General features: G+C 39.3%; 1 protein-coding gene across 1 annotated transcript in view; it reads left to right on the top strand.

Moving 5' to 3' along the window:
• Window positions 1-4,850: 4,850 nt before the first annotated feature.
• The window catches only part of tenm4 (teneurin transmembrane protein 4), a 147,531-nt gene continuing 136,398 nt past the window's right edge, over window positions 4,851-15,983 (top strand). The window contains exon 1 of the mRNA XM_034113348.1: window positions 4,851-5,017. The gene's annotated coding sequence lies outside the window, so the exon portion shown is untranslated. The remainder of the gene's footprint in view (window positions 5,018-15,983) is intronic.

Raw genomic sequence — 15,983 nt, 5'->3', positions numbered from 1 at the left:
TCTCTCAGACTTTCTCACAACCATTTCAAATAATCGTCATTCACCGCAGTGATCATCTCATCTGCATGGTGGCAGCCCTACTGCCAGCACAAGGACAAGAAATTGGACCTCAGCAGGGAGCTAAATGTGCCTTCAATCTCAACAATCCTTTTAATCTTTCATCAATCATGTGGAAGCAGCTCCGAGCCCTGATCCTATTACGGTTCGAGGGGAATAGCTTGAACTGACAAGCCGAAGAACTGTAGTGAAAGTTTGCCATGCAAGAAAGTTGTAATGGAAGCTGGAGAAGGCTTGGCAATTTGATGAGAAAAATCCTCAAACTGATATGCTAATATAGAAAGAAAACAAACAAGCAGTTGGAATTCAAATGTATATTTCACTTGCTGTCAACACAATGATCTTGAGAGAATAGAAAAACAAAACAGAGATGGGTTCTTAAAATGGTTTTCTTGAGCGGCACTGCAATTGGCCATCACCAAGGCGGTAGGTCTAAATGAAATGTAAGCCCTAAACAAGGGCGGAATTTACAAAGTCTGCTCAGGCCAAGTGGCTATTAAGTGGCCAATTTAAGAATAGGGCTAAAGAATAATGGGCAGTTTATCATAGCTGAGAGTTTCTCTAATAGTAGTCTACCAAACTTTTTAAGTCCAAATGCTCTCCCACATTAAGACTAATGAGCTGGAAAGGTGATTTAGAGTAAACCAGGGTGTTATAAATAAGATGCTGAACAGCAATGAACGATACATCACTTACTTGTTGCCTCAGGTAAGTATTCACCTTACGCTTCGCCGGCTCCAGCAAACTTCCACATTGCCGAATTATGTGTTGTTAATAATTTGTATAGCATCGCCAAGCCAGCTTCGTCAACATTTACTTTCCAAATAAACAGTTTTTAAGATTTTGAATAAACTGTTATTAAGTTGTAAGCGACAGCTACCTAGATAGCTAACATTTGCTAGGTAGCTTGTTAGATGGATGGTTAAGGTAAGCTAGCTAACTAGGCAAATAGATAGCGAACACCAGCTAGCTCCATAGATTTTGGGCGTAAGTCTTGCCATTCACTCAAAGAGGATGGTTGTGGTACTGTAAAACCAATTGATCACCACAGTGTAGCTGTACATTAACCTTAAATAAAGTTATTTTTTATAATGCTGCTAGTGCCGAACTGGAAAAACAAAGACATATGCGTTTGAAGTTGGTAAATGGTGAGGCTATATAAGTTTAATAGCAGAATGTAATTGATATATTCGTTTTTTATATGTAAACTCCAAATAAATGAATTCCAATATAAATTCCAAATGTCAGTCAGTTGACATTGCTAAATGCCATAACATTTCACAAGTATAATTATTATTATTCATAGATCCTAGGTGGTCACACACAGAGGATTTTTCTTCTCCCTTCATCTAACGTGTTGTTTTCACTCAGTCTTGAAGGAACTGTTTTTTGTTTTGATCAAAAACTAAATATAAATAATCTGAACGATTTTGGTTTCAAAGCTAAAAGCTTAACATTGTTGAGAGCTGCCTGCTTTTTTTATTTATATCAATCCTTCCTAATATAATACTTATTACATGGAACGTCTTTAAAATTCGATTTTCTGTGCAGTAGTATGCGTCCTTTTCATTTCAGTGTCATCATAACTTGTGCTCTTATTTTCTTTTCTTACAACCATTAAGGTCAGTTCTGCTCAAACTGACATATTGTGGCAGTTGTTAACCGTATACTGTTATTTGCATTCTTGCTCACAGACATAAAATCAGCCTCCACTGTTTTGACACTGATGCACTGAATCTGACTCACCATAGAGGTACTGTCATTTATGAATCATATATGTTTATTATTGGCTGGATGGCAATATTTAAGAACTTTTCAGTCATCTGTTAGCTATGTTATTTATATATATATATATATATATATATATATATATATATATATATATATATAAATATAAATAAGTTCTGCTGTAGTAGATAAGATTCTAAATATTTCCCATGCTTTACAAACATCAAAAAATAGTAGAGTGAAAAGAAAAAAGAAGACAGGGAGTTGGGGTACAGCATAGCCAAGCATTCCCTAATTAAGAGTTTTATGGGGCATATAATTTGAGTCCCAGCACTAAGCCTTGATTCAAAAGAAAAAAACACATTTCCTTCTCTGACTATTGCCAGAACACAGTGCTGCAGACTGACATTTCACCAGCTCATAGCCACTATTAGTAAGTTTATTCCAAACAGATTGAAATCTTCAATATGCTATTTATAAACAACTTTGTGATTGATAGATAGCCTTAGTTTATAATTTATATAAACACATCAACTCAAATTATACAGAATGGTTTGAATATCATTGATTTGATAAGTCCACTATCTTATATGGACCTTCAGTAACACAGTTTAAATATGTTTGTTCATGATGGCTCCGTCCATATATAATGTACAGCAGGTTGTTATTATGACAGTGATTATGAAAGCAGACAACCATGCAAAATCAGATTACACAGTGGTCGTTTTCCTGAACAGGTACTGTATCTCCATCTGGAGTTTTGATGAGAACATCTGTACAGCTCTGTACACAGAGATATGACTACATTCGTACATGCAAAGCTCTGTGTTTTGTCTTTTGGATCAATTTGAAACTTATTTCAGAGAGCTCTGATTCCATATTCCTAACACATATTTTATTCATCTTAGTCGTTCTACCGCCTCTGTTTTTTTAACGTCTGTTTGTACTGTAGTTCTGCCAGCCAGCAGGGCATCTTCAGGTCTAGGTTTAGGACTTAAAATAGACAGAACAGTATATTTTGTCGCCATAACTACTGAAATATTGAAACTAATGGAGATACAGACTTAATTCAAGAGCCTAAGGGGATAGTTGAAGAATGAATCAAAAATTAAGTGACAGGAGTAATGTTGAGTGTTGGCAGAGGTCGGTACTCTCCAAGTGCCTGCTAGTTTCTGCTGTTGAAAGAACAAACTTCTTAGATGCAGTATTGCCAATGTTTTAACTGTACGCTGTACATTTTAAAGGATTGTTTTATTTTTTATAAATATTCTATTTTTGTGCTTTTTCTTATTAGTCTTTGCTCCTGCAGCGGCCTGGTTCCACCATAGAGAGCAATCATTTTGCATTTTTGTTTTACTTAAAAACCTTAAAAACTGTTTTTTTTGGCCATCTGAGGCAGCGAGAACAATCAGTTAACACAGCTTTGTAATATCATCACCTTTTAAGTTCATATGGCAAAACAATGAACAGTTGCTTATTTAATTATCTAGCAAGAACAAGCATCCTTATCAATCATTTGGAGTCATGTGTGGGGCCATCGGGCACATTGATGTCCAATATTTGATCCCTTTTAGCTCTTTTTTTTGGTCTCTGTCAAATGCTGATCTTCAAAACATAACCTGCATCAATTTATTTTTTGCACATTTGGCCACATGAAAAGTTGTGCATAAACTCTGAATAAAAGCCACTTGCAAGCGTGAGCCTGAATGCAGCTTCTCAAACTGCAACTGGGCACCTTCCTCCTGTTGCCTGGGTCAACGGCAAATCTCACATTCCAACAAAGACACGACCACAATACCAGACCAGTCTTCAGTTTTACATTTGAAAGCATATTTAACTTTTCACTAGTCCATTCACAGCCCGTGAGCGTTAAGACTCTGAGTTTGGCCAAGATTAGCTTTTGGCAGACAATGCAGTGAATTAAAGGCCACACATGGCCCCTCTCTTGTTCTCTGGGTGACCAAACACACTTCCAGGGCCAGGATCTCTTGACCAGTCTTTTTAACCCTCAAGAAGAAACTAGGAATTGGAGATAAGTATATGGCAAGGGATTTAGTATAGACTTGGCCAGACAAAAGTGTTGTCAGATGGAACAAGACAGATGGTCTTTTTCCTCGATAACCTAACAAACTCTAGTGTCAGATGTTACAGCAGAGGTTACGGAAAACCCTTGGGCATATTGTCAAATGCTAAACTGTTTAGTTGTATACTTGCACATTTTAGTTTTCTTTTCAGACAACTAAAACAACAGAAAGTATATTCAATCTTAAGGCTAAAACCTATTCTTGTAAAAATATTTGACTAAAAAAGTTACAGAAAAAAGATGAATAGAAAATTGCTTAAACATCAAAGTTAATATCAGGCAGATGTAGCATGTGCCTACATGTTTTTTATATAATTAATAAACAAGTTGTACACTTGAAGCACATTACAAATACGTCTCTTACATTTAAATATGAATGCACTTTGAGATTCTAAAACATATTCTTGTCAGAATGTAAGTAATTGCTTTAGTTTCTTTTGAAAAATGTAGCTGCCTATAATATATAGTTGTTTTGACCTAGCCATCCAAACATTGACTTTGTATGACACGGTTTCTTTCAATCATGAATTGAAAAATTGAAATTCCTTTTAAGATGATTTTGAAAGCTATTTGTTTCAGATGATAAAAAAAAAAGGAGAGGAAAAACCGAAACGGTCAGATATCTGAAGAGGCTATGGCTCAGTACCGAAGGGGGCGACCACGCACAGTCGCACACTCATCCCTGCTCTGAACTCGTAATTGTAAATCGTGAGGGACCACGGCGCCTGTCATTCCCCAGCACAGCGGCTGGCGAGTCACCTTATCTCCCACTGTGTGTCCGGGGACTATTTCACATATTTCTCCCGAAGGATTTTCACGCCGTTCAATTAGGTCTGCGTGCTAATGGGCATCTTGTACGGCTTCCTCCCTCACCCATGTGTGGTTCTCTGAGAGCGCTGTGAGCAGCAGCAGCAGCAGCACCTTGGAACAGCAGAAGGAGGAGGAGGAGGAGGATTTTTCCTCTGCCGTACCGTGTCGTGCACAGTGGAAATACACTCGCCTGCTCCGGGTACTATCAAAACGAAAGGGAGGGAAGAAGACCGAGAAGGAGACGAAGTAGAAGCATAAGGGCTTTTTGGGGGCATCTCAGACTATATTTGTGAATTGTCAACGGGACCGGCCTGCTACATTGGATGCGTCTTCAGCATGGTAAGGCTCATTTTATTGTGATTTTTGTCAGTGTTGCAGAAAAAAAAACAGCTGCACACAAGCATCATGCAGTAGCGGAGCGCATATATACGGGGAACTGATGTAGGAAGCCGCGGTCAGTTTACTACGTTTGTTTTTTTTTAATTTTGCACCGTTTTTTTAAGCTGTCTTTTATTTTACAAAACTGCCCATTTACCCGCATGTTATTGCTCGGACAGTGAGAGATTAACGGGGCTTCGTGAACGGCGCAGCACGGTAGGCTACCTGCTCGGCGGTTTTATAGCAGCCTAAAGGGTTTCGTAGACCGACTTAACATCGAACTGTGTGAATGTGATAGCTAGGTAAGGGATCAAAAAGTCCACAGTTGCCTTTCAAAGCAGGCTGAGGAATAGGCATGGCTGCAGCGCGTCCTAAATGATGTGAGAGGGGTACATAACGGACGAGGACGGGTACGGACTTGCTTTCTGAATTTAGAGGTGGGTTAAAGTGCCCTGCTGTATGAAGATTGAATATGTGCACAGCCCTTATCTTCTATAACTGTGTCCGAATAGACTAAGAGTTACATTACTGTAAACACGTTTGTTTGTATTCAAAGGCGTATAAAGGAAATGTAGATCTATTATGGTTGGAATTGGGATTGTAGCCCCCCTCCCTTTTTTTAAAACAGGTGAGACCATATTTAACTTTGAAGTGGCGTCGATGTAGTAGCCTAGTGTGTAGCAGAACTAACCCAGTGGATTGTGTGTGTGTGCTGTTTTAAATGCAGAAATGCTTTGTAAGGCTTAGGAAAACTGCACAGCTGATAGTTTTGCTACAGCATAATACAATTCACGAACAGGTCCAAGAAGTACTGTGGTTTTAACAACATCCAAACAAATAATAAATCACAAACTAACTATAGTCTCATATTAAAGTCGATCAACCATAATTATATTTGCCTATTTCTTTATGATTTTGTCCTGTTAAATTAACGAGGCATAGCCTTAAAAACTGCATGATCTCATGGGGTCACAATCAAACCGATTAGGTTAAGGGGAATAAATAATGAAACCTCCCTATTTGAATGTTTTGCAGTTCACAAACATTTCAGACTGAAGGAGTAAAAGCTTGAGTAGAACCCCTGGGAGTCATTGTTGGGGCCCTATACACAGCTTAGACCAGCTCCGCAATCTGATTGGGCGAGTTGTAGGACTGACACACACACCTCTGAGTGTAGTGATGGGGAACAACTCGTACTTATAGTAGATTTTGTTCTTACGCTACTTTACAATATTATTCATAGATAATTTCTCCTGTAATAAACCAAAGCATACTTAAGAGTTGTGTAAAATGTTAAACTAAAGTGAACTCCTCATTTAATTAAAAATAATATTTGTATACCTTTGTGCCCAAACAATAATATCTATTATTTGGCACCACTGGGATCCAAAGGAATACTTTTGTGACTTGATTTAAATTGAAAAAGTAATTTTTTGTCTGTATTCCAAATGTTCCCAAGGCATGCTGCAGACTTCAGAACCATTAGAAAAAAATCTCTCTGTGTGGGAGCTTATTGCAAATAACAAAGCTTACAAGTGCCGTCATTGGGCATAGCAGGTTGCGTGACCTCATATATTAGAGGTTAAATCCAAGGGAATCCTGAGGCCCCTCCATCCTGCATGGCAAGTGTTTGGGAGAGTCATCAAATGAAAAGTCTGAAGTTGTAAGGTCCCGCCGAGGTTAACCTTTGTAGAACAAGGCTGCATTCTCCCTGTTGTCTTTGTCGTGCTGATGAGCTCTGAGAAGCAGCCTCAGCACTAGTTCTCTGCATGAGAAGGGGGGGAAATAACCCTGCCTTTGTGATCACAGATGAAAAATCTGTTGCTTGTCTTTTTGCCTTTGTGTTGTTTCATTGTGAACTCAACGCACAGCTATTCTCTAAAGGACAGATTGCTGTAAGAAGGAAGATGACATATAAGTTGCAGTTGGACCTTGTTATATTCCAACAATATAAATTGTTGTGTTTGAACTAACGTTGGCAGCATATGGGGCAGAACAATGAAGTGTCCCTCTGGAGTTTTCTAGGGGGATATTGTGTGTTTCAAGTAATAATTGTTGAGAGAACTGTACCGTCATCTAGGGAGGGAATGGCTGCTTTTGAGTGAAATGGGTACTTTAAATGCTTTAGTCTCAATGATATTGTTTGGTTCAGCATGACAAAATCATGGCAATATAAATAAGATCATGTTAATGGAAATTAAATATAATAAGCAAAGCAGCATTGGCTTGCTTTAAAGCATTTGGCTTGCATTAAAACTTACCATTAATTGAATCTCTTTGCCTTTAAAGTTAACCTACCATATCTGATTTTCACATGGAAATTGTACATATTTTTTCCTGTTCCTCTGTCAGTGAGTCTTATGTTCCTGCTTTTCAATGTAGCAGCATCGAGTGCAACACAAGGAGTGGTGCCTTTTTAGCCTGGAGCATTATGTTTAGTTAAAGCCGCAGTCTGTCATCTTGTGATTTATCACATATAGAACTAATGGGTAACTGTCACAATTACACCACTTTACTGGACATGAAAGCTGGGCACTGCCCCCCCCCCATCTCTCACACACACTACCACACACAACCCCCTTATCCAAATGTTGCCAGCACAGCTCCAGAATCTGTTCGATACGTTGAGGACACGGCAGAAAACAAAAGCATGCGGTGTTTCCAAGTGACCAACTGATTGTTGTGGGCAATTTCTTTTGTGGATTGCCTCTAGATACATCTTTATAAAGAAACCTCTGATTGTAAAACTGAAATATTTTTATGCTGCATCATTATGAAGATACATCTAGTTTCACTCATTGTGGAATTGACCTTGGTATTAAAATATAATGTAATTGTTGTGTTTTGTGTGCTGGAACTCTTCTCAGGAATTGTAATTCCTTGTGAGATGTTGAATCAAAATGTTTTAAAGTGACAGACAAAAGCTGAGTAGTTTTTAATTAACTTAAGAGCTACACAATTGTTTTGCATATCAGCCCTCTATTACATTTTACCTTGGTGTTGTTAGCCAAAAAAGATAATAAACCTATACAATAGGTTAATATATACCTAAACAAACCCATTACATTTTTTACGATTTTGATGACAGTTAAGCCCTCTTTATAACTGCTCGATTAAATGTTGTAAAGATTTGTCTTCCCAGTGACTGTAATCCTGGAGAATTGCAGTGTTCGCTTTTTTTCTCTCTAAAACTATCAGATCCATTTTTCAAAGAACTGCAATCTTACACCTGTTTGGTGCTCTGAAAGTCAGAATCACTCAAACAAAGTACTTGAGCAGTGAGGTTGGGGTTGAAATTATGCACTTGAGCCCCCAGACACAGTGTAGTATTTCTCCTCCCTGGCACACACCAACAGACTTCCCTTTGTGTCCAACAGTTCGTAGTATGCCTGTAGCAATTTTTAAGATGACTCTTATTGGTGTAGGCGCTAATGACAATCTGCAGGTGGGGTATTCGTTATCCATACATGGGCTGCTTTGTTTATTCTCGTCTGCGCAATGCTGCCACAGTAGAGCATTATCCTGTTCATGTTTTTTTTCTTAAAATCTGCCATATAACTTCAGATTATTTTAGAGTATTTCTTAGAGCAGATACATCTTCCTCCGTAGACTGGGGGATAGCGAAGTGAGAGCACATACAACTTTTGACTTTTTTTCATCAGTTGCTAGATCTGTTTTTTATTTTGTCTGAGGTACAAAAAGGTATTTTCTTCTCCAAAACCTTGATTTAGTTTGTGAAGGACAGAAGAAAAAAAGAACATAAAACAGAGGTTGTTAAAGAAATACAGCTTCTATATTGGTAGCAGCTGTCGATCTCTTGCCACTGGCTACTTGTAGCCTGTTTTTGTAGCTAACACATAAAGATCACCAAGTTACAACACTTACTCTGGGAATGCTCAGAATTATGCGAATGTAATAATAATAATGTCTGAAGGGCATTTCCCTCAGATATTTGAAATCTTAGACAAACAAGACCATGGAATATTTGTTTTATTCAAAGGGCAAACACCAGATAAAAGACAGGAAGCGGGGAAATAACTGGGCCTAAATTCCAGATGCGAGGGGTTACAGAGACAGTTGTGAAACTGAAAATGTAACTTTGTTTACAGAAGCTGTACACATACTTAAGGTTAGCTTACCCCAGAATTAAATGACAGGGCCTTCTCCAGTCTTAAACATTTTTTTAGTTTTTTAAAGCAAGTACAACAAGGCTGCAAAAGTACAAACAAAGTACATTGCTTCGTGTGCAGCATGCATTACCCCAGGTCTTATATTCATATGAGTTGTTTTTGAATCTTTTTCATACATCACAAGATGTTTGGAGGTAAAAAGCTTAACAATGCCTTCACACTGACAGTATCTTGTAACCACTTTTAAATATGGTTTTGGACCTGTAATGGGATGGGCAGCCTCTTCGGAGGGTCGTTATTCCTGATGGTTGTTTTGCACGTTTCCTAACTGCCAAATATCATGAGGCTATTTTACGAGACCAGGTGCACTAAGTGGTGCCGACACTCTCCTTTCAGAATATCCCCATATTTTCAGAAGTTCACATGCACTACAGAGACATAAATCAAACTTTGATGAGGCTAGCTCAAACATGAAAGCAGTAGTACGACTGATGAAACATTTTTGGTATTTGTCAGATTATTGATCAAATATGCAAGTAAAATGGTTGACAAATGTGAAACTAACATGGAGACCTGTGGGGGCCAGTTAACAGAGCAATTCCACAAAAATAAATGTCACAGTAAGCATTATCACATAATTTGCTCTAATAGTCCCTATTTGGGATTGCTGGCCTTGTAAACTTGTATGTTTGATTGCCCATCATGCACTAAAAAGCTCTCCACTGATGGAGAGAAATTGAGGCTGACCATTTCAAACTGCAACCAACTCCTGCTCACAGACTGACTCTGGCCAACTGTCGGGTCAATGTGCTTTACACCACTAGAGTTAAATGCACTGCAGCAAATTGCCCCACTCGGCTTGCTGTGTACATGCTGTGGCCTGCCGCAGCTATGGGCAGCAGATAGAGAAGCTAGTAATTTGATGACTGAACTTAAACTCATGTTCAACTTGAAAAAAGTGACAGGAATAATAAGATGTCCTAACACTTCTTGAAGGTCACATTAAGAGGGCGATTTAGCTGGCAGTCATCATGTTCCTTGCAGCTATCAGACTAACAAAGTGGCATCTTATATTTTCTGCATCTTCAAATCCTCCCATCAGAACAGCCTCCCTTGTGGCATTTCATCATGACCTGGATAATCTTATGCAAGATAGTGAAACGGCAGTTAATTTGCAGGTAATTGAACCCTAGTGATTTACAGTGGGAAAGCAGCATATACAGTAAGGTTGCAGTATGCACGGCTGTGTAATGTTTTGAACAATAATATTGTATGGCACTATCAAGCTTTCCCTTTTCTTTTTTACAATGAATGTACCACAATGCCAGCTTACCTGTTTTCAAAACAATAAATGTGATTTTAGGGGAGTGGTGGCAGCTCATAAAAATGTATATCTACTGATCTTCTATTCATACTTAGTTGTGAATGCAGCATTTCTCCCTATCACAGCAGTGATTGGTGGGTTTAATAAACAGCCATGAAGTCCCTGTTTTCCGCAGTATCGTGCAGCCTGGCAGCTCATCACTTAAAAAGGGGTTTGATCTGTTGCTTTTCTAAATAAAAGAATAAACACAAAAACAATTTAGTTGTTGCAATACTTATTTGAACTGTAGCTTTTTGCCCTAGTATAGGGCTGTCTTTAATTAACACAAGAAACTCATGATCGTTTTGATAACCATCACATTACGCATCTTGGTTTATTTTAATGTTTTTTGATATGCTGTAAATTGACTGCCCTTATTTCATCTGGAGGTCATTGAATGGGACTGTGACAGTGGTCACAATAGGTGGACAAACAACATGCCGTTTTCATACTCTAAATACACATGACATAATGACACCATAGTTTTGTATATGATATGACAATAAACCTTTGAATAGTGAATCTTGAATTACAGACCATGGATGTTTTTGGTTCAAGCGTTGTAAGGTAGGCATGATTAATTTGTTGCCGTGTTGTACATTTTAGGCATTAGTCGCGAAGGCCAGCTAAAATGTTACTCTTCGGTATTACAGACCATTTGTAAGGTTTAACTTCACAGTGCTGAATTTCTTGTAAGATCTCATGCTAATTTGTTTCTGTGAGTGTAAGCTGTAATTGCTATGACAGAGGCTCTGTAGAGGATAAATAATAAGGCTACATTAAAGAGAAGGTGCAGGATATTTAGAGGCTTATCTTACTCCTCTCTGATTAAGCCCCCTCTTAAAACATTAAAGTGTTCAGAGTGATATTTTTGATAAGGTTGGCATCTTTCAGCATCTGCCTTGTCTTGGTACTTGGAGTTATACACTTCTTAAACTGTATTGCCAGGCAGTAACACTATTTAACCGGATATCCTATATGCTGTTAGCTATAATTAAAGAGATCATTTTTTGGGAGGTTAATTTATATATTTTCCATTTTTATCCAGATGGACGATTACAGAACTATATTTGTTCACGTGTTAAATGGATATGCAGCTTGGAGTTATATTTATTGTTATAGTGGATCTCTAAAAAATAAATAAATCAGCTACTCTTAAAAGCAAGGAAATACACTGCCTGCTGCTACCAGGGCCTTTAGACAATTAAGGAATTGAAGTAAGAATGGCGTCTACACGTTTACAAATTCAGTTAGAGATTAAAATAGTACAAATGTCATCAAATGTTCTTTTAAAGCCTAAACGGATAATAGGTAAAATTCTCATGCTGCAGTTAGCATGACACTTTACAATGATATAGTCTGCCTTTAGCCATAAGGATGGCTGGGTTCACAGCAATACGGATGGCTGGTAACGTTTATTGGACAAAAAATAAATGAAATAACTTTGCCGTCTCTATTCTTTTTTTCCTAATCCTAGCAATCAGATAACGTCTGAGGAAGGAAACCATCTCCCTTTGATTATGTCCATGTGCATGTCACTTTACGTCAAGGGTCAGCTGTACACGTGTTTATGTTTGACAAGAGACAAGTGACATGAGAGGATTCTTCTGTAATCTCAAGGTCCTAGGCCAAACTTTAGACTGAAAACTGGCTCAAACTGGCTGGCTGTGTCTGAGACATGAGAGTGCTGCCAACACGGTTTCATCGGTCCGTACACCATGTTGACATCCATGACATGCTGTCATGATTGGCCTCATTTTTATATTCCGTAACAAGAATTTGTTAACCCCAGCTCTTTAAAAATTGACTTCAGCCTCACCAATTGAGCAGGTTATTAAATCAAAAGGGAATAAAAACCTTTTCTTTGTCTTTGTGTAAAACTGTCACATTTTTTTAAACCTGCTGCATACCTGCAAAGTGAGGATTTCAGGGGCAGGGGAGTGCTGAAAAGGAGTTGTCAATATATTTTGCAAGTGTAAGGCAGCAAAGTGGATTGATAGCTCTCAAGGGGCCTGGCCTTAAGCTGTTATTCTATAAATATTAATAAAGCCCACTAGCCTGCCTGGAAGGAAGCTATCAGTTTGCTCATGTCACAGACTGGGTTTCAATGTGACAAGTTGTGAAAAGAGTGATGGGATGACAAAGGGGCGAGAAGATGACATTTAGTGACAGGCCTCATTTTTCAAATATGAAATGGCATCACTAAAAACGGAAGCTGAGTCTCCTGACCTCTTGCTTACAAAATGTTGACCCAGCAAACAATACCTCTGTCGGGTTTTACACTCTCTTTATGTAGTTTATATTTTTTGGTCTACCCATGACACAATACTTCCATAAAAAGTATTGGAAGAAGTTGCCAAAACATTGATTGATGCATTAGGAGACAGCTGTAAAGACATGTCAGAGCTGGTTATGTTTGAGTGAATGTTTTGAGCAACCAGACACTTTCCTGTAGTCCTCGCAGCAGGATCGGTAATATTTAGATTTCATTTTCAAAAGTACAGTATTAACCAAATACTCTTAGTTTATGCTTTTATTTCAGTCATGTTTTAGTAACCTCATGTCTGACCTATTTAGAAGAAAAAAAACATCTGCAATCTGGGCATTGTTGCTTTTACTCTGCTTGCAATCAGAGTACTTGAATCTCTCACTGGCCTGTTTATTCAGGATGCAGTAGCTGGAAGACTAATGAAAGCAACAATGTAGACCGACATAGAAAGTTTTGGTTGCTGCTGCTGACAGTGCTCTGTCAAGATGCACTGTGTTGCATTCAGAGACTGAGCAGCAACACAGTGTTTTTGCATACTAACAGGTGTTGAGCATGTTCTTTGTTTGTATTTCTTCCATAATCTACAGTACATGCAGGTATTGTTTCTGTGTGACAGTTGAGAACAACCCATTTAAAACAATCAATGAATGAAATTAGTTCATATTTATAAAAATGTCATAATGTGTTTTGTAAGTCTGCTTGGGCTCCAGTTAGACCCTCATGCTGGCATTACATCCAGCCTGTTATACCCCTTTCACACCAACGCAACTCCGGTTCAAGCTCCGTGCTAGAGCTTTTCAGGTTCAGAACCGGTACTTCGGTTTAGCTCCGGCTGTTTTCACACCGCTCAGAGCCCGACTGGTGCTGCCGCTGCTGCGTCATGACGTCACAGTTTACGTCGCTGATTTTCACCCCAACGGAGCTCACCTCACAACAACAACGGGCCGGGGACTGCGTCGGGTCGATGATCGTGTTGCTTTTAATCATACGAAGCCAGATTAAATTAAATAACGACTTCTCCAACCTTATACTTTTCTCCAGAGTGCCGTGGTTCATTGTTTATTAATGTGTTTCAGCGGCATTTACCGACCGCTGCAGTGCTGGCTGCTCTTCCACGAGTGTATTCTCCCGTTAGCTCCGGGTTAGCTCACACGGCTCTAAAGTATTCACTGTCTGACTGTCACACAAGCAGCTGATACATATCCCCAGTTCCCCTTAAGTGAATGTGTGTCAGTCTGAATTGACGCTGTTTGGCATCACAACGCTGTTATGAAAGTTTCTCTGGTATAACATGGGTGATGTTAGCATAGCAACCAAAGCTAAACTGACTACTTGCTAAGCCGTTTTCTACAGGCACTTTTTACCGGCGTATTTTTCATTATGATTCTACTTGTGATAGTCGGACATGACAACCTGTGCAACCCATGTATTGATTCCATCCGATAGCTGCTATAATAACAAACAAAACGTCTGCCTGCTCTCCACAATGATCAATAACAGCGAACGGATGGTCAAAGTAAGGTACAAATAAACAGAATCACACGAAGCCTGGTTAGTGTTGCCTGACTTTATAAAGCGTGTTTTTTTTTTACAAGTGTGTGGTTGCGTTCTAGTCACTTTGCTCAGCACTACTGCTTGTTACAACTTTTATTTGCCGTACTCGCCTTAACTGTTAGCTCAGGTTAATCTCGCCCCCCTCCGACGTAAGCGTGACGTATGCGGTTCTTGCTTCTAGACGGACAACTTTTTGGTGCTCGAAACGAACCGGATTCCGGAGCTTAGAGGCTGCTCCGCTGCGGTGTGAACAGGAAAACCCGGTGCTTTTCAAGCTCCAGCTCCGAACCGGCCCTGAAACACCGTTGGTGTGAATGGGGTGTTATGCCGCGTTTCCACTACACGGCCTCGCTCGGCCCCGCTCGGTATGGCTGGGCCTCGTTAGGACTGGCTCACTTTATGGCGCATTTCCATTACAGTTTAGGAACTGGGGCAGTATCTATAGTAACGCAGTGTAGGCGGAGCCGTGACGTGATCTTCAGAGGACCCCAGAAAAACAACACAGCCGTTAGCTGTTAGCACTCAGAGCTCACAGCTCCTCATATATGTTCAGAAACTAGACAACAGTTAAACAAGTACAAACCACAGACTGCCTGTGTCATGGTGAATACAGTCGCTGCTTTATTTATGTCTGTATAGGCCGTTGTTGTGAGTGTGGACGGTCGGGGCATATACTGCGTTAGCTTAGCCAATCTCCATTTAGAAAACAAGCATTTTAAAAGGTTTTTCCCCTGCCGTCTGTCTGCAGACTTGACAAAGCATTAATTCATGGTTTTTACTAACCGGTATCAGTATGTTGTTACTTCGGCATCATTTTGAAACGTGTATTACAATTAAATCACGGTCAAATATGTCCATCTTGTTGTAGTTGTTGCCCCCTTGCCAGCGACGCTCTCTCTAGTTTAGCATACTCAGCCCGACACAGCCTCGTTGTCTCTGGCCCTGGCCCCACGATTTTATGAGGCCAGAAAAACTGTGAATTAGGACCCGCCGGCCGGTACTAGGCCAAGTGGAAACGCAACCAAAGACGGGCCGCTGACGTCACAGCCCTCTTAAACCGGGCTGCGGGCTGTAGTGGAAACGCGCCATTAGTGGGCTTAACACATTGGAGCCAGATTCAGAGACACAGTTCTGTAGCCAAGAATAGAAAAAAGGTCAGACACTAGGAAACCATTGCACAGTGTCTTATAGGTAGGAAATACAACTTTTGAGACCTGAAGTATATGTGTTGTTCCACATTACTCTCCTTCACTTTGTCAAGCTTCTACTGCAGGTCATCTCTGTTTGCTGTCTATTTTGATTGTTTTAAACTGCTTTTCAAATGCTTTTTTTACATACCTTGACCAAATCAGGAAGCCCTTTTAGTTATAAGTAATTAGAAGTAGTCTGCCAGAAAGATTCTGGTTTGGTAGCAATGTCCCTAAATTGTGTGGCAAGATACTTTAAGTGTCATATAATACATTATTCGATTCATTAATTGAATAAGTATTAAAATAGTTATTTTATCAACAAAACAAAGTCAACATAAATGATGTTCTAAAGTGTAGGTACAATTGTGTAAACAATCTGTGGGATTAAGCTTTACAGAAATATTAAGTTTGCTTTGTTTAT

Source organism: Trematomus bernacchii, unplaced genomic scaffold, assembly GCF_902827165.1.
Source record: "Trematomus bernacchii unplaced genomic scaffold, fTreBer1.1, whole genome shotgun sequence".
Lineage (NCBI taxonomy): Eukaryota > Metazoa > Chordata > Actinopteri > Perciformes > Nototheniidae > Trematomus > Trematomus bernacchii.
The sequence above is the reverse complement of the archived record's forward strand: the minus strand, read 5'-3'. Positions and strand labels throughout refer to the sequence as shown.